Source organism: Ctenopharyngodon idella, unplaced genomic scaffold, assembly GCF_019924925.1.
Source record: "Ctenopharyngodon idella isolate HZGC_01 unplaced genomic scaffold, HZGC01 HZGC01CH26, whole genome shotgun sequence".
Lineage (NCBI taxonomy): Eukaryota > Metazoa > Chordata > Actinopteri > Cypriniformes > Xenocyprididae > Ctenopharyngodon > Ctenopharyngodon idella.
The window spans coordinates 46,528-64,917 of NW_026138717.1; the positions used below are offsets into that span (position 1 = coordinate 46,528).

The 18,390-nt window shown below is 39.8% G+C and overlaps 3 long non-coding RNA genes across 3 annotated transcripts in view; 1 reads left to right on the forward strand and 2 right to left on the reverse strand.

The window, feature by feature from the left end:
* Nucleotides 1-1,437: 1,437 nt before the first annotated feature.
* LOC127507974 (uncharacterized) lies at nucleotides 1,438-6,389 on the reverse strand. Its single transcript, XR_007928641.1, has 5 exons — nucleotides 6,270-6,389; nucleotides 4,778-4,814; nucleotides 4,001-4,068; nucleotides 3,838-3,888; nucleotides 1,438-3,559 (listed from the first exon to the last, which is right to left on the reverse strand). It is a non-coding gene; the product is annotated as an uncharacterized LOC127507974 (long non-coding RNA).
* Nucleotides 6,390-6,687: 298 nt separating this feature from the next.
* Nucleotides 6,688-18,390, forward strand: part of LOC127507971 (uncharacterized) — a 123,323-nt gene continuing 111,620 nt past the window's right edge. Inside the window, exons 1-6 of the long non-coding RNA XR_007928635.1 lie at nucleotides 6,688-6,992; nucleotides 8,273-8,827; nucleotides 9,933-10,481; nucleotides 11,208-11,392; nucleotides 12,123-12,307; nucleotides 12,861-13,044. This is a non-coding gene — a long non-coding RNA (uncharacterized LOC127507971). The remainder of the gene's footprint in view (nucleotides 6,993-8,272; nucleotides 8,828-9,932; nucleotides 10,482-11,207; nucleotides 11,393-12,122; nucleotides 12,308-12,860; nucleotides 13,045-18,390) is intronic.
* The window catches only part of LOC127507972 (uncharacterized), a 118,412-nt gene continuing 112,852 nt past the window's right edge, over nucleotides 12,831-18,390 (reverse strand). Inside the window, exon 6 of the long non-coding RNA XR_007928639.1 lies at nucleotides 12,831-13,177. This is a non-coding gene — a long non-coding RNA (uncharacterized LOC127507972). The remainder of the gene's footprint in view (nucleotides 13,178-18,390) is intronic.

Sequence of the window (18,390 nt, forward strand, 5' to 3'; positions counted from 1 at the left end):
TGACACAAAAAATAGCCAAGATGCATACATGGACCCGTCAACTCCACGCAGCGTCGCTCCTACGGAGTTGTGACAGTCTGATTTGCAAGGTGTCTGCCAGCCAGTTTATTTTAGCAAGCAAACTTTAAAAACTGGCCACTGCTTGCTGGCGAAGTGCTAATTTAAAAATGTTACTGACATATAAACGAATAACGTTATCTGAGTTTATTTGCAAAGTGACGCTACTCATGCTGCTTAACACCGATGCAGGTCGGCCTGCGCCACTTTAACGGGAAGTTACACATTTTTTGGAGGGTTCGCAGGGTCTGCGGGAGTATGTCATGGATTTGACGCAGAAACATATGCCTTTAGCCATGCTGTTTCTTCGCCACTGCCATTTTCTTTGTTTTTGTTTTTTTCTGTAATTTCTGGTTGTATAGCCATCGTGAACGACTTTTCTTGATTTGTTGGGGGATGCCGGTTGATGTTTTGATTATGGCCTTTAATATATTTTATGTCATTTATTGACTAATTCTGGATGTCAACAGACGTCCAGATTATAGCCAGTATGAACGTCTATTCTCGACATATTCTGGCTGTCAGTGGACGTTTATATTGTGGCCAGATTGGACATAATTTCTCAGTGTCATTAATCGACTAATTCTGGCTGTAAATGGACGTTCAGATCATGGCCTGGACGGCAGACGGGATATCAACCTGTTTTGGATGTCCACAGACGTCGCTTGCTCAGTGGGTCGTGTGTGTGTTTGTGTGTGTAACATCGTATCAGGCGATCAGTCTGTTCAATAAACTGTTTAAGACAGATAGTCACCTGATCAAGACTGAGATTCTAGATGTTTTTATTTAAAAAGGCTTAAAAGAGGTGCTCAACTCACGGCTGCTTTAAGAGGCTCGCCTCGCCTCGTATCTCTCTGTGTGTGTGTGTGTGTGTGTGTGTGAGACATCGTTTCCCAGATAACACACATACGTCGGGCCGATGTTGTCTCGATGGACAAAGTTTCATCGCCGGGACGTAGCTCACGGAGCGTTTGCTCATCGGGAAAATGTCGCCGAGACGTCGGCCTCTGATCGCGAACGCTGTCCGGCCGATCCAAATCTGTAAATACTGGCCGCTGTGCAGGGGCTTTCTAGGGCCTTTATTTATTTAGGCTGAACCTTTCAGGCTACACCCAGATAGCACAGAATCAACCTAGAATCGATGTTTCTCACGACATCAAAGACCAACGTCAGACAAGCCATTCAAAACTAACGGGACATCGACGCGGATCGTTTGCTTACCTCATGCTGAAGCGATGTTGATTTCAGTTGAGTGAAACACGATGTTGATTTCAGTTGGGCTAAAGTTTTACACAGTTAACACATTTTCGTTTTTGAAAATCTCAAATACTTAATACTAATAGATAAATGAGCATGTTTATGTAATAATCACACATCACATTCAGTTAACATTGTTTTAATATTTACAAAATACAGTTACAGATAGCCTGCATGTTTAAGGCATACATCCTCCTATATACAACCCGTCAATATGACTAACAGAGAAGGCATTTACATTCAGATACACGCAGAGGTATACAGAAAATTACAGGCTAAACAGTCTCAAGTTAAAAAATTAAAAGCAATATTTACTCATGAACAAAACTGGTCATGTTCTTTTGTACCAAACATGTTATTTTTATTGGAGCACTAAAGGAGATGTAAGACAGAACATCAAGAGACTGACAGCCTCAGTCACAATTCACTATCAGTTTCTTTTCTAAAGGTGACGGAGACTAAGTGACTCTCTCCTTTTGTGTTCCACAAAAATAAAGACATATGGGTGAGTAGATGGTTTATAAAGAAATCTTACCCTTGAAAATGGAGGACAGAAGAATATAGCAGATGAATTGGTTTTCCTTTGTAATTAAAATGTAAGTTCCTCGCTCTTGTATTATCAGGAATGTAAACTCCTTGGGTGAAAAGGTGACAAAGATGTAACCCACAATTTCAATAGCATAGACAAAACTATTTTTAATTACTTTAAAAAAAAAAAAAAAAACATATTATGGGCCAAAAAATAGGTTTAACCCACACTGAAAAGTCATGAAATGCCCATGAGAAGGATGCAATAATAGAGAAACTGGAAAATTAAAGTATGACCATTGGACGAGAAATACTGATTGGGTCAGCAGAGTCCAGCCAATCCCTCGTTAACAACTAAATATCACTTGTTTAGATATTGATTATACACAAAATGAATAGTTGTTAATAAGATAGACGTGGTTTGTCATTGGTAAAATGAGAATCAGAATATTGTCTCAAATTATGCATGTGCTGTATAATATATTGTATTATTGTAGCAAAACTGAGCACCTGTGACAGTGGAATTTGTACAGAATATTTCAGTAGTCACTGAGAAAATGTATTAGGATTGTAGTTTTCTTTTCTCTCTCACAAACACAACAGTTAAATTTGTACTAATCTTATTCTACGAATTCAAATTATTAAACTCATAGGCTCAAATTTTTGCTGATCATTCAAATAAATGACCTGTAATGAAAAAATCCTATCATCCATAAAAATGGCTTCTATCCCTCTCTAACAGTCTTAAATATTAATTGTAAAATAGTAGCATTTATAATAAATTGGCTATTTTTCATCTCTTGCCAAAACCATAATTCTACAGTGCAAGGCAATTTCGGGGTGGTGCTGTGTTGATTACTGATTGATTAATAACGACAAGAACATGTTTATCGCTGGATAGAGCACGTGTTTGAGTGGGCTGTCACATACTGATGTGTCATATGTGAGATCTCGCATATCAGTTCACAAATAAAATCTGTCCATGACTTCACACTTTTGATACAGGTGTGCTGCAACTGTAGAATAAAGGTGCAGTCACACTACGCTTTTCATTCCATTGACCTCCATTCATATGCACACAAATGCAGGAGACTAGAAACGCAAGCTCATGCAAAAAGTTTGGTTTGGAACTCTGACCTGTGAATTCACATCACACGACTATGTGTAAAGAGTACAAAATCGCTACATGAAGGTGTGACCTCTTGGCTAAATAAAAAAAAAAAAATGTAGTAAAGTCGAGTAGACTGTATATTTTTACATTTTGAATACACTATTTGTTAAATGTTGAATTCATGTTTATAAAAAGACTCTGCAGACGTCATATCACGCCAGTTACAGTGTCTGAAGAAATTTTGCATGCTCAAAGTCGTGTGTCCGCAGCTTAAATGTGAGCATATGAATATCTTAATTTCTGTTTCGAAGAATAGGACTTGTGCACCACCAGAAAAGAATTTGAAAAGGTTTAACTGTTGTGTTGTTTGTAAGAGAGAAAGAGAGAGAAAAGTTTGCAACTTCTAAAAAACATTGTGTGAATATTCTTTACAACTAGAAATCCCACTGTCACAGGTGCTCAGTTTTGCTATAGTAATACCCTCTCAGAACATGGTAGTAATCAGCCATCCATGCAAAAGCAGAGGTCGGTGTGGTGTACTGTTGGTACATCTGTCCAGGCCAAGATCTGATGTCTTCATGCCTTCAGCTGGGGATCCCAGAGACCCTGCAATAAAAATAGTACAGTTCAAAATCCATTGTACATGCCCATTACAAAGTATCGCATGGTAACATAAATCAACATTCCAGGTTCAATTTAACTTTAGCTCAATAGATGATTTTTGTAGCATAATATTGCCCAAAAGAAACAGTTTTGACTTGCACTCTGAATATTCCTTTAATATGGCATTTTGTGAGAGGCCTTGTCACATTTTCTTCTATACGTAATTTTTATTCAAAATTAATGATTAATATAAAATATTAAGAATTCATGCATTTACAAACCTCATTTGGATAAATATGATGGTTTACACAGGAAAGCCTGTCAGTTATGAGCTGTAATGAAAAAGAAAAGACTCATAACATACATACCTATCAAAATAGACTAATACAGATAGACTAATACAGTCTCTTGATCTGGGTAGTGGCAGCTATTGGGGAAACTCACCATCTTCATGGCATCAAGGCCTTTGTCCTGAAGAATCTCAGCGCCAAACGCTGGGGATCACATCTCATCTGGTAACAAGAGCACAGCCATAATTGTAAGAACTCTAATGACATCCTTACCACCTGATATTGTATTGGTGATTCAATTCATACATTTTAGAGGCTAAGAGTATGAGCAGTGTGTAAGCTGACCAGATTTATGTGAAAAATAACTTAAATGCCTAAAGTTCTTGACCCCCTGAACCAGTCAGCATTTAAAGTATTTGGTAACACTTTACAATAAGGTCCATTAGTTAAACTTAGATACTAATACATTATTAAAATTTTGTTAACATTAGTTAATGCACTGTGAACTAACATGAACAAACAATGAACAACTGTATTTTCATTAACTAACATTAACGAAGATTAGTAAATACAGCAACAAATGTATTGCTCATAGTTAGTTCATGTTAGTTAATAATTAACTAATGTTTAACTAATGAAACTTCTTGTAAAGTGTTACCAAATATTTAGTAAAACGTATTTAAGAATGTATCAGTAAAAAATACATACAAATAAATAACTCAAAAAGGACCTAGAGAAAATATATTAATGACCATAACATCCTGTTATCATAATAGTTTATCATAAATACAAACAATATAACATTTGTCACCTAATCTCATTTCGCTGATTATTTTACCCTAAAGGCTTTTCACAGACACTCTCACTGAAACAACCAGGGGTTAAAGGGTTAGTACACCCAAAAATGAGAATTATGTCATTTATTACTCACCCTCATGCCGTTCCACACCTGTAAGACCTTCCTTAACCTTCGGAACACAAATTGAGATATTTTTGTTGAAATCCGATAGCCAGCAATGACATTTCCTGAGCAGTAACGGATAAATAAACGGATCAGGTCATAAACCGGTAATGGTAGATATTTATTTATGTAAATGCTGCGTGACTTTGACGTGTTTTAATGGGCGCGCGCGTTTTGAACATTCAAACGCTGGAGTAGTTACCATGGTAACGGGCGGCACAGCAGTAACGGACAAGCTGCAAAATCTCCGTCTGTCGCTGTTGTTTTCTCTGCTTTCGGGTGAGTTTAGTCCTCAAAATCACATTTCAAAACACTGCTTCATGAAGCATCGGGGCGTTATGAATCAGCGTATCGAATCATGATTCAGATCGCGTGTCAAACTGCCAACGGCTGAAATAACGCTCCGAACAGCAGATTCGATACACTGTGCTCATTGTGCTCCAATGCTTCATGAAGCAGTGTTTTGAAATTGTCCATCGCTAAATAAGTCATTATTTTTTTAAATTTTTTTTGGCGCACCAAAAATATTCTTGTCGCTTTATAATATTAATATTGAACCACTGTACTCACATGAACTGATTTAAATATGTTTTAGTACCTTTATAGATCTTGAGAGAGGAAATGTCATTGCTCCCTATGAAGGCCTCACGGAGCCATCGGATTTCAACTAAAATATCTATAATACCATGAAAGATCATTTCATTGCGTTTCATTTGACTTTCGCGCTTCCTGTAAGGGATGTCAGTACAGCAGTTTAAATAAATTAGCTCACTTCCAATTACCCATTGACAAATTACCAACAAAACCTTAACAAAACTATCAAAGCCTCTCTTCTGAACATAAAGAAGTGATTAAAAACGCAAACTTTCATAAGAGCTCAGTACATTAGCCAAACAGTTCCGAAAACGGTTATGCTAACGGACTTTTTCGAAGAAAATAAACTATTTCAGTAAAGTAAACATTCGACAGAAGCGTGTCAATTACAGGTAAGAAACGTATCCAGAACAGTTTTATATTATTTATGTGATTTTGAGGACTAAACTCACCCGAAAGCAGAGAAAACAACAGCGAGAGATGGAGATTTTGCAGCTTGTCCGTTACTGCTGTGCCGCCCGTTACCATGGTAACTTCTCCAGTGTTTGAATGTTCAAAACGCGCGCACCCATTAAAACACGTCAAAGTCACGCAGCATTTACATAAATAAATATCTACCATTACCGGTTTATGACCTGATCCGTTTATTTTGCGGAGGACGAGATATGTTCAGATAATTTGGCTGCTTACAAAAACTTTTCTGAGCTAAACAAGCTGGGCTGACCTAGCATTCCGCTGCTCATCTGGCCCTTCGGCTCCGAGAAATTGTGATTACAAACTGCCTGTAGTAAACCGAGTGCCTTAGTAACTTTTAAGTGTCACAGAACTAACAAAAGATTTTTCTAATTCACTTAAAGTGAAAACTTACCTGAAAACCACAGATGTCGCCGGAGTCGCCATTTCTCTCGTCGGTTGCAGAGATGAATGGTCACGCGCAAACAGATAAGCGCGGCATCGGCCTGCAGTTGTGATCCGACACAAAGCCGACGAGCTGGAAATAGAGCACTGACTGAAGACACGCGCCTATGCCTGGCCGATCCTTATTAGATGTTATAGATATGAGCCCGACGTTCCGCTCTGGGGCCGACATCGGCCACATGTATGTGTGCTATCTGGGTTCAGACGATCAACCTGTTCAATAAACTGTTTAAAACAGATAGTCACCCGATCAAGACTGAGATTCCAGATGTTTTTATTTAAAAAGGCTTAAAAGAGGTGCTCAACTCACGGCTGTTTTAAGAGGCTCGCCTCGCCTCGCCTCGTATGTGTGTGCGCAAGTGTGTGAGTGTGTGTGTGTGTGTAACATCGTATCAGGCGATCAAACTGTTCAATAAACTGTTTAAGACAGATAGTCACCCGATTAATACTGAGATTCTACATGTTTTTAGTTAAAAAGGCTTAAAAGAGGTGCTCAACTCACGGCTGATTTAAGAGGCTCTGCTCGGCTCGACTAGTATGTGTGTGCGCAAGTGTGTGAGTGTGTGTAACATCGTATCAGGCCATCAAACTGTTCAATAAACTGTTTAAGACAGATAGTCACCCGATCAAGACTGAGATTCCAGATGTTTTTATTTAAAAACGCTTAAAAGAGGTGCTCCACTCACGGCTGCTTTAAGAGGCTCGCCTCGCCTCGTATGTGTGTGCGCAAGTGTGTCAGTGTGTGTAACATCGTATCAGCCGATCAAACTGTTCAATAAACTGTTTAAAACAGATAGGCACCCGATTAATACTGAGATTCTAGAAGTTTTTTATTTAAAAATGCTTAAAATAGGTGCTCAACTCACGGCTGCTTTAAGAGGCTCTGCTCAGCTCGCCTCGTATGTGTGTGCGCAAGTGTGTGTGTGTGTGTGTAACATCGTATCAGGCGATCAAACTGTTCAATAAACTGTTTAAAGCAGATAGTCACCCGATTAATACTGAGATTCTAGATGTTTTTAGTTAAAAAGGCTTAAAAGAGGTGTTCAACTCACGGCTGCTTTAAGAGGCTCTGCTCAGCTCGTCTCGTATGTGTGTGCGCAAGTGTGTGTGTGTGTGTAACATCGTATCAGCCGATCAAACTGTTCAATAAACTGTTTAAAACAGATAGGCACCCGATTAATACTGAGATTCCAGATGTTTTTATTTAAAAACGCTTAAAAGAGGTGCTCCACTCACGGCTGCTTTAAGAGGCTCGCCTCGCCTCGTATGTGTGTGCGCAAGTGTGTCAGTGTGTGTAACATCGTATCAGCCGATCAAACTGTTCAATAAACTGTTTAAAACAGATAGGCACCCGATTAATACTGAGATTCTAGAAGTTTTTTATTTAAAAATGCTTAAAATAGGTGCTCAACTCACGGCTGCTTTAAGAGGCTCTGCTCAGCTCGCCTCGTATGTGTGTGCGCAAGTGTGTGTGTGTGTGTGTAACATCGTATCAGGCGATCAAACTGTTCAATAAACTGTTTAAAGCAGATAGTCACCCGATTAATACTGAGATTCTAGATGTTCCTTTATTTAAAAAGGCTTAAAAGAGCTGCTCTACTCACGGCTGCTTTAAGAGGCTCTGCTCAGCTCGCCTCGTATGTGTGTGCGCAAGTGTGTGTAACATCGTATGAGGCGATCAAACTGTTCAATAAACTGTTTAAGACAGATAGTCACCCGATTAATACTGAGATTCTAGATGTTTTTTATTTAAAAAGACTTAAAAGAGGTGCTCAACTCACTGCTGCTTTAAGAGGCTCGCCTCGCCTCGCCTCGTATGTGTGTGCGCAAGTGTGTCAGTGTGTGTAACATCGTATCAGGCAATCAAACTGTTCAATAAACTGTTTCAGACAGATAGGCACCCGATTAATACTGAGATTCTAGATGTTTTTTATTTAAAAAGGCTTAAAAGAGGTGCTCAACTCACGGCTGCTTTAAGAGGCTCGCCTCGCCTCGTATGTGTGTGCGCAAGTGTGTCAGTGTGTGTAACATCGTATCAGGCAATCAAACTGTTCAATAAACTGTTTAAAACAGATAGTCACCCGATTAATACTGAGATTCTAGATGTTTTTTATTTAAAAAGACTTAAAAGAGGTGCTCAACTCACTGCTGCTTTAAGAGGCTCGCCTCGCCTCGCCTCGTATGTGTGTGCGCAAGTGTGTCAGTGTGTGTAACATCGTATCAGGCAATCAAACTGTTCAATAAACTGTTTCAGACAGATAGGCACCCGATTAATACTGAGATTCTAGATGTTTTTTATTTAAAAAGGCTTAAAAGAGGTGCTCAACTCACGGCTGCTTTAAGAGGCTCGCCTCGCCTCGCCTCGTCTCGTATGTGTGTGCGCAAGTGTGTCAGTGTGTGTAACATCGTATCAGGCAATCAAACTGTTCAATAAACTGTTTCAGACAGATAGGCACCCGATTAATACTGAGATTCTAGATGTTTTTTATTTAAAAAGGCTTAAAAGAGGTGCTCAACTCACGGCTGCTTTAAGAGGCTAGCATCGCCTCGCCTCGTATGTGTGTGCGCAAGTGTGTGAGTGTGTGTAACATCGTATCAGGCGATCAAACTGTTCAATAAACTGTTTAAAGCAGATAGTCACCCGATTAATACTGAGATTCTAGATGTTTCTTTATTTAAAAAGGCTTAAAAGAGGTGCTCAACTCACGGCTGTTTTAAGAGCCTCGCCTCGCCTCGCCTCGTATGTGTGTGCGCAAGTGTGTGAGTGTGTGTAACATCGTATCAGGCGATCAAACTGTTCAATAAACTGTTTAAAACAGATAGTCACCCGATCAAGACTGAGATTCCAGATGTTCCTTTATTTAAAAAGGCTTAAAAGAGGTGCTCAACTCACGGCTGCTTTAAGAGGCTAGCCTCGCCTCGCCTCGTATATGTGTGCGCAAGTGTGTGAGTGTGTGTAACATCGTATCAGGCGATCCACCTGTTCAATAAACTGTTTAAAGCAGATAGTCACCCGATTAATACTGAGATTCTAGATGTTTCTTTATTTAAAAAGGCTTAAAAGAGGTGCTCAACTCACGGCTGCTTTAAGAGGCTCTGCTCAGCTCGCCTCGTATGTGTGTGCGGAAGTGTGTGTAACATCGTATGAGGCGATCAAACTGTTCAATAAACTGTTTCAGACAGATAGGCACCCGATTAATACGGAGATTCTAGATGTTTTTTATTTAAAAAGGCTTAAAAGAGGTGCTCAACTCACGGCTGCTTTAAGAGGCTCGCCTCGCCTCGTCTCGTATGTGTGTGCGCAAGTGTGTCAGTGTGTGTAACATCGTATCAGGCAATCAAACTGTTCAATAAACTGTTTCAGACAGATAGGCACCCGATTAATACGGAGATTCTAGATGTTTTTTATTTAAAAAGGCTTAAAAGAGGTGCTCAACTCACGGCTGCTTTAAGAGGCTCGCCTCGCCTCGTCTCGTATGTGTGTGCGCAAGTGTGTGAGTGTGTGTAACATCGTATGAGGCGATCAAACTGTTCAATAAACTGTTTAAGACAGATAGGCACCCGATTAATACGGAGATTCTAGATGTTTTTTATTTAAAAAGGCTTAAAAGAGGTGCTCAACTCACGGCTGCTTTAAGAGGCTCGCCTCGCCTCGCCTCGTATGTGTGTGCGCAAGTGTGTGAGTGTGTGTAACATCGTATCAGGCGATCAAACTGTTCAATAAACTGTTTAAGACAGATAGTCTCCCGATCAAGACTGAGATTCCAGATGTTTTTAGTTAAAAAGGCTTAAAAGAGGTGTTCAACTCACGGCTGATTTAAGAGGCTCTGCTCGGCTCGACTAGTATGTGTGTGCGCAAGTGTGTGAGTGTGTGTAACATCGTATCAGGCCATCAAACTGTTCAATAAACTGTTTAAGACAGATAGTCACCCGATCAAGACTGAGATTCCAGATGTTTTTATTTAAAAACGCTTAAAAGAGGTGCTCAACTCACGGCTGCTTTAAGAGGCTCGCCTCGCCTCGTATGTGTGTGCGCAAGTGTGTGTGTGTGTGTGTAACATCGTATCAGGCGATCAAACTGTTCAATAAACTGTTTAAGACAGATAGTCACCCGATTAATACTGAGATTCTACATGTTTTTAGTTAAAAAGGCTTAAAAGAGGTGCTCAACTCACGGCTGTTTTAAGAGGCTCGCCTCGCCTCGCCTCGTATGTGTGTGCGCAAGTGTGTCAGTGTGTGTAACATCGTATCAGCCGATCAAACTGTTCAATAAACTGTTTAAAACAGATAGTCACCCGATCAAGACTGAGATTCCAGATGTTCCTTTATTTAAAAAGGCTTAAAAGAGGTGCTCAACTCACGGCTGCTTTAAGAGGCTCTGCTCAGCTCGCCTCGTATGTGTGTGCGCAAGTGTGTGTAACATCGTATGAGGCGATCAAACTGTTCAATAAACTGTTTAAGACAGATAGTCACCCGATTAATACTGAGATTCTAGAAGTTTTTTATTTAAAAAGGCTTAAAAGAGGTGCTCAACTCACGGCTGTTTTAAGAGGCTCGCCTCGCCTCGCCTCGTATGTGTGTGCGCAAGTGTGTCAGTGTGTGTAACATCGTATCAGCCGATCAAACTGTTCAATAAACTGTTTAAAACAGATAGTCACCCGATTAATACTGAGATTCTAGATGTTCCTTTATTTAAAAAGGCTTAAAAGAGGTGCTCAACTCACGGCTGCTTTAAGAGGCTCTGCTCAGCTCGCCTCGTATGTGTGTGCGCAAGTGTGTGTAACATCGTATGAGGCGATCAAACTGTTCAATAAACTGTTTAAGACAGATAGTCACCCGATTAATACTGAGATTCTAGAAGTTTTTTATTTAAAAAGGCTTAAAAGAGGTGCTCAACTCACGGCTGCTTTAAGAGGCTCGCCTCGCCTCGCCTCGTATGTGTGTGCGCAAGTGTGTGAGTGTGTGTAACATCGTATCAGGCAATCAAACTGTTCAATAAACTGTTTAAAACAGATAGTCACCCGATTAATACTGAGATTCTAGATGTTTTTTATTTAAAAAGACTTAAAAGAGGTGCTCAACTCACTGCTGCTTTAAGAGGCTCGCCTCGCCTCGCCTCGTATGTGTGTGCGCAAGTGTGTGAGTGTGTGTAACATCGTATCAGGCGATCAAACTGTTCAATAAACTGTTTAAAACAGATAGTCACCCGATCAAGACTGAGATTCCAGATGTTTTTATTTAAAAAGGCTTAAAAGAGGTGTTCAACTCACGGCTGATTTAAGAGGCTCTGCTCGGCTCGACTAGTATGTGTGTGCGCAAGTGTGTGAGTGTGTGTAACATCGTATCAGGCGATCAAACTGTTCAATAAACTGTTTAAAACAGATAGTCACCCGATCAAGACTGAGATTCCAGATGTTTTTATTTAAAAACGCTTAAAAGAGGTGCTCCACTCACGGCTGCTTTAAGAGGCTCTGCTCAGCTCGCCTCGTATGTGTGTGCGCAAGTGTGTGTAACATCGTATGAGGCGATCAAACTGTTCAATAAACTGTTTAAGACAGATAGTCACCCGATTAATACTGAGATTCTAGAAGTTTTTTATTTAAAAAGGCTTAAAAGAGGTGCTCAACTCACGGCTGTTTTAAGAGGCTCGCCTCGCCTCGCCTCGTATGTGTGTGCGCAAGTGTGTCAGTGTGTGTAACATCGTATCAGGCAATCAAACTGTTCAATAAACTGTTTCAGACAGATAGGCACCCGATTAATACTGAGATTCTAGATGTTTTTTATTTAAAAAGGCTTAAAAGAGGTGCTCAACTCACTGCTGCTTTAAGAGGCTCGCCTCGCCTCGCCTCGTATGTGTGTGCGCAAGTGTGTCAGTGTGTGTAACATCGTATCAGGCAATCAAACTGTTCAATAAACTGTTTCAGACAGATAGGCACCCGATTAATACTGAGATTCTAGATGTTTTTTATTTAAAAAGGCTTAAAAGAGGTGCTCAACTCACGGCTGCTTTAAGAGGCTAGCCTCGCCTCGCCTCGTATGTGTGTGCGCAAGTGTGTGAGTGTGTGTAACATCGTATCAGGCGATCAAACTGTTCAATAAACTGTTTAAAGCAGATAGTCACCCGATTAATACTGAGATTCTAGATGTTTCTTTATTTAAAAAGGCTTAAAAGAGGTGCTCAACTCACGGCTGTTTTAAGAGCCTCGCCTCGCCTCGTATGTGTGTGCGCAAGTGTGTGAGTGTGTGTAACATCGTATCAGGCGATCAAACTGTTCAATAAACTGTTTAAAGCAGATAGTCACCCGATTAATACTGAGATTCTAGATGTTTCTTTATTTAAAAAGGCTTAAAAGAGGTGCTCAACTCACGGCTGTTTTAAGAGCCTCGCCTCGCCTCGCCTCGTATGTGTGTGCGCAAGTGTGTGAGTGTGTGTAACATCGTATCAGGCGATCAAACTGTTCAATAAACTGTTTAAAACAGATAGTCACCCGATCAAGACTGAGATTCCAGATGTTCCTTTATTTAAAAAGGCTTAAAAGAGGTGCTCAACTCACGGCTGTTTTAAGAGGCTCGCCTCGCCTCGCCTCGTATGTGTGTGCGCAAGTGTGTGAGTGTGTGTAACATAGTATCAGGCGATCAAACTGTTCAATAAACTGTTTCAGACAGATAGTCACCCGATCAAGACTGAGATTCCAGATGTTTTTATTTAAAAAGGCTTAAAAGAGGTGCTCAACTCACGGCTGTTTTAAGAGGCTCGCCTCGCCTCGCCTCGTATGTGTGTGCGCAAGTGTGTGAGTGTGTGTAACATCGTATCAGGCGATCAAACTATTCAATAAACTGTTTAAAACAGATAGTCACCTGATTAATACTGAGCTTCCATATGTTTTTATTTAAAAAGGCTCAAAAGAGGTGCTCAACGCACTGCTGCTTTAAGAGGCTAGCCTCGCCTGTGTGTGTGTGTGTGTGTGACATCGTTTCAGGCGATCAACCTGTTCAATAAACTGTTTAAAACAGATAGTCACCCGATTAATACTGAGATTCTAGATGTTTTTATTTAAAAAGTGAAAAAAACTACTGTTCACTCTTGTTTGGTTCAGAGTAATTGAACGGCCACAGGATGTCCGGTTAGAACATTACGTCTCACACCAGGGGTACTTGTAGATGATTTATTGTGCAATTTTCACGTAGTTGTGTGTGTGGTTCTGTAAACAAACAATATACAAAATATAAATAAACAATTGTACAATCTCAGACCTATGAACAGTAGACTACTAGATCTATAAATCAGTACTTGAATGCTGGTTATAAATATAATTAGCATGGTAAAGGGCATTAGAAATCTAGACATAAAGTGAATTATATATATTCACAAATACAAACTCTCTACAAATGATTATAATACTGTACTGCGTGCCCAGCGCATATAGTGCCAACAGCGCATGCGTCTAACTCACTAGATAAACATGCCTGTACATGTTCACTGAAACACGTTTTAATCCTATACTATCTAATACAGATCTAACATTAAATACTGTCCAGATAAATAACACGGGAGGATCATGTGAAATTAACGCGACAATAAAGTGCAAACATATTTAACAATTTAAACATTTAGGCGGAATGCCGCGATAGCGATCTTTAATCTCTCTCATCAACGTATTATAAATATGCATATGTACTTACAATTAGTTGCACGCACACACATAATCCTTAATCTTTGGATTGCAACACTTCTGACGAATTTAACTTATTTACAATAAACAAGCACATCTACGCAGCCTCTCTCCATAACATCTTGTTTTCCAACTCCCCGGAAAGTCTGGAACAGTCCAAGTCACGAACAGAGGCGGGGGAGTTTGGTAGAGTCCATTTCCGAAGGGTGGCCTTTTTTTTACAAAAAGCCTAAAAAGATGTGCTCAACTCACGGCTGCTTTAAGAGGCTCGCCTCGCCTCGTATATGTGTGTGTGTGTGACATCGTATCAGGCGATCAGCCTGTTCAATAAACTGTTTAAAACGGATAGTCACCCGATCAATACTGAGATTATAGATGTTATAGATGATGGGGGGGGGGGTTTAAGGTCTTAACGTTTTTACGTTGGATTTATGCGATTAAATTGGATGGAAATTTTATATGCAATTGAATTACATAAGTTTTATCTTTTGGGGTTAAATATTTTTTTGAGTGTATTAGTTCATTTAAGATAATAGTTGACTAATCACATTTAATTTCATTTAATTTCTTAAATACTGGAGAGAATAAACCATAATAATGCGCGTTTACTTAATAAAGGCTATAGCACTCAAGCGCACGCATAAAGCTTGCCATAAAGAACCGGCAAAAGTAATGAGTATGAATGTGACAATAAAAACAGGGAGACATTTTAATTGTTAATTAACAAAATAATGTTTTCTCAATCAGTGTCGGCTGCAAAGATGTTGACATTGCTGACTCTCATCATCTCTGCAGAGATGCACATTTCATTCTGATTAGGCCTACATAATCAGAGTAGCCTATTTCTTTTCGGTTTGAATTATTTCGTTTAAAAGTAGACATTTCACGCTTTAAATAGATATATTTCTCACGTCTTCGAGTCAAGCAGCCCATATGCAGTTTCGGTTCATTTAGCCTATAAGACGCGCCGGCGCTTCCATGTCAGGATTTTGTCTGCTATATTTTCTTCTTATTTATTAAATCCAGGCAATTGGATTTAATAAATAAGAAGAAATTGTTTACTGACATTAAAAAGTAAATCAATATTCTGTTTTTATAACTCAACCCCTATGCACTAATATTTGTTATCCTTACATCACCCTTAAGCACTATCAATCTGAGATAGCTTTGTGTATTATTCTGCAGTGCAGGGGCGATTCTAGGGTCAGAGCTTTAGGGGTGCTGAGCACCCAATGAGCCCCACTGCCACCACCCACCCTCTTTTCACACAAAAACAAAAAATATGTTACAAAAAGTAAGTGTAATATAGGCTACTTAATGCCAATAAGTTAGTATAGGTGTATGAGTAGTTACTGTTTTCCTTGCCACTATTCACTATATGTCAATGTATTGTTGTTGTTTCCTCACCTGGTTCTTCCTGCATGCTCTCCCTGTCCCTTTCTCCTTCTCCATCTCCCTCTCTTTCCCTCGGCACTGACAATCATACACAAATATATTGTTGGCAGGAGAGTTGAGGTCAGTTTGTCATGTCACAAAAATGTTATGGAGACCATTTACAGATTCTAAGGATATGATCAAAAGGCACACAGAGGCATGTAATTTTGAATGTCTTTATTATTATTATTATTGGGCTTAGAAACTTTTTTAAATGACAAATTCCTTTCACAAGAGAAGCTGTATTCTCCATTGTGGGTTTGAAATAAATAAATAAAAAAAAATAAAAAAAGCAGGGGACCATTGCCTAGATAAGTAATTTGATACAACAACAGCTGGTTTGCATTATCTGTTACTTTAGCTTGCTTAACACTTTTCAGAAGAACAAAAAAACAAAAACAAAAAAACAAGACAGAGGTCATTATGGACTGTCCCTAGTCTCTCACCTGAATCTGTCTTTTTTCTTTTAAAGAACGTCTTATGTCCATTGCTCACTGGCAGGCCACACACACACACACACACACACACACACACACACACACACACAGAGAGAGTAATGCTAGGAGTTCAGGAGTTAAGCCTGGTTCAGGTTAAATCCTCTGTGTGTGAGGAATGAATAAATACAGCAAAAGAAAAACATTAAACTTTCTTTTATTGTCTAGTTTGATAGTCAGCCACAACTGAAAAATAACAGATATAAATCTAGGAATGAATAAAAATTCATTTAAAAAGCCACAGTGAGTGTTTTCACACATACTGGTGGTATACAGTGATATGTCGTTTGTTTTCACTCTGGTCCAAACGGCAGGGCTTCATGTTTACATGACTCCCGATTGTTAAAATGAGTATCAAATTAACGATAAACTTTAACAACAGAGACACACGTACGCACTACACAGGTACACAGTTTATTTGTCGCGCTGCTGTTTTTGTTTCACGCTCTAGCAGTTAATAAACAGAACTGCATGCGTCTTGCGGAAGAACATTGTAACCGGCGCTACTTTTCTCCATTTATGACTATGGACGAGTCACCCAGGTCCTGTGCTACTCCACAGCGGTGGCGACCCGCTGGACTAAAATAGTCCGAAAATAAACACTTATTATAGGTGTACCATGGTGATTCAGGATACTGACTCCAGTACTCACCGATATGGTTTCGGAATCGGACAAACTTTAGGTAAAAGGAAAGAAGTGTGAGACACAGCTTTGGAGCAACTTAGTTGATTCACAACACTACATAACGGGTTCTCACTCTGCGTGTGTTTTGCACTGGATGACGGTCGTGCTGAGCGGTGCAGGTACAGAGGAGAAGTAGAAGAAGAGAAGAGGATGACACCATTTGCTAAGGGGGGTGTTTTCATTTTCATCCTTAACACATACATTTTAAACCACAAACTACGGAGTATGTTTTGGACATTATTTAACCTTGTAAAAGAAAAAAAAAGCACCCCTCTTTTTTTGCTGAAGCACCCCTAAAAAGGGGCTAGCCTCGCCCATGCTGCAGTGTTTTTCAAAGTTCAGTGCATTCATTAGGCTCTGCCTTATAATCAGACACACTCAAGACACGTGACACCTTTTTCAAACGTAATCACAATAAATAGCACTGTATTTTTTTTTCAAGGACTGTAATATATATATATATATATATATATATATATATATATATAAACAAGAAAAGAAGTGGTTCTTATAGATCTGTTCCTTTTGTGACAGTTCTACTGTTTGAAATTGTAATAAACATACACGACAACTTGTGGTGTGTAGATGTATTTCAATATACAGTGGGTACGGAAAGTATTCAGACCCCCTTAAATTTTTCACTCTTTGTTATATTGCAGCCATTTGCTAAAATCATTTAAGTTCATTTTTTTTCCTCATTAATGTACACACAGCACCCCATATTGACAGAAAAACACAGAATTGTTGACATTTTTGCAGATTTATTAAAAAAGAAAAACTGAAATATCACATGGTCCTAAGTATTCAGACCCTTTGCTGTGACACTCATATATTTAACTCAGGTGCTGTCCATTTCCTCTGATCATCCTTGAGATGGTTCTACACCTTCATTTGAGTCCAGCTGTGTTTGATTATACTGATTGGACTTGATTAGGAAAGCCACACACCTGTCTATATAAGACCTTACAGCTCACAGTGCATGTCAGAGCAAATGAGAATCATGAGGTCAAAGGAACTGCCTGAAGAGCTCAGAGACAGAATTGTGGCAAGACACAGATCTGGCCAAGGTTACAAAAACATTTCTGCTGCACTTAAGGTTCCTAAGAGCACAGTGGCCTCCATAATCCTCAAATGGAAGACGTTTGGGACGACCAGAACCCTTCCTAGAGCTGGCCGTCCGGCCAAACTGAACTATCGGGGGAGAAGAGCCTTGGTGAGAGAGGTAAAGAAGAACCCAAAGATCACTGTGGCTGAGCTCCAGAAATGTAGTCGGGAGATGGGAGAAAGTTGTAGAAAGTCAATCATCACTGCAGCCCTCCACCAGTCGGGGCTTTATGGCAGAGTGGCCCGACGGAAGCCTCTCCTCAGTGCAAGACACATGAAAGCCCGCATGGAGTTTGCTAAAAAACACCTGAAGGACTCAAAGATGGTGAGAAATAAGATTCTCTGGTCTGATGAGACCAAGATAGAACTTTTTGGCCTTAATTCTAAGCGGTATGTTTGGAGAAAACCAGGCACTGCTCATCACCTGTCCAATACAGTCCCAACAGTGAAGCATGGTGGTGGCAGCATCATGCTGTGGGGGTGTTTTACAGCTGCAGGGACAGGACGACTGGTTGCAATCGAGGGAAAGATGAATGCGGCCAAGTACAGGGATATCCTGGACGAAAACCTTCTCCAGAGTGCTCAGGACCTCAGACTGGGCCGAAGGTTTACCTTCCAACAAGACAATGACCCTAAGCACACAGCTAAAATAACGAAGGAGTGGCTTCACAACAACTCCGT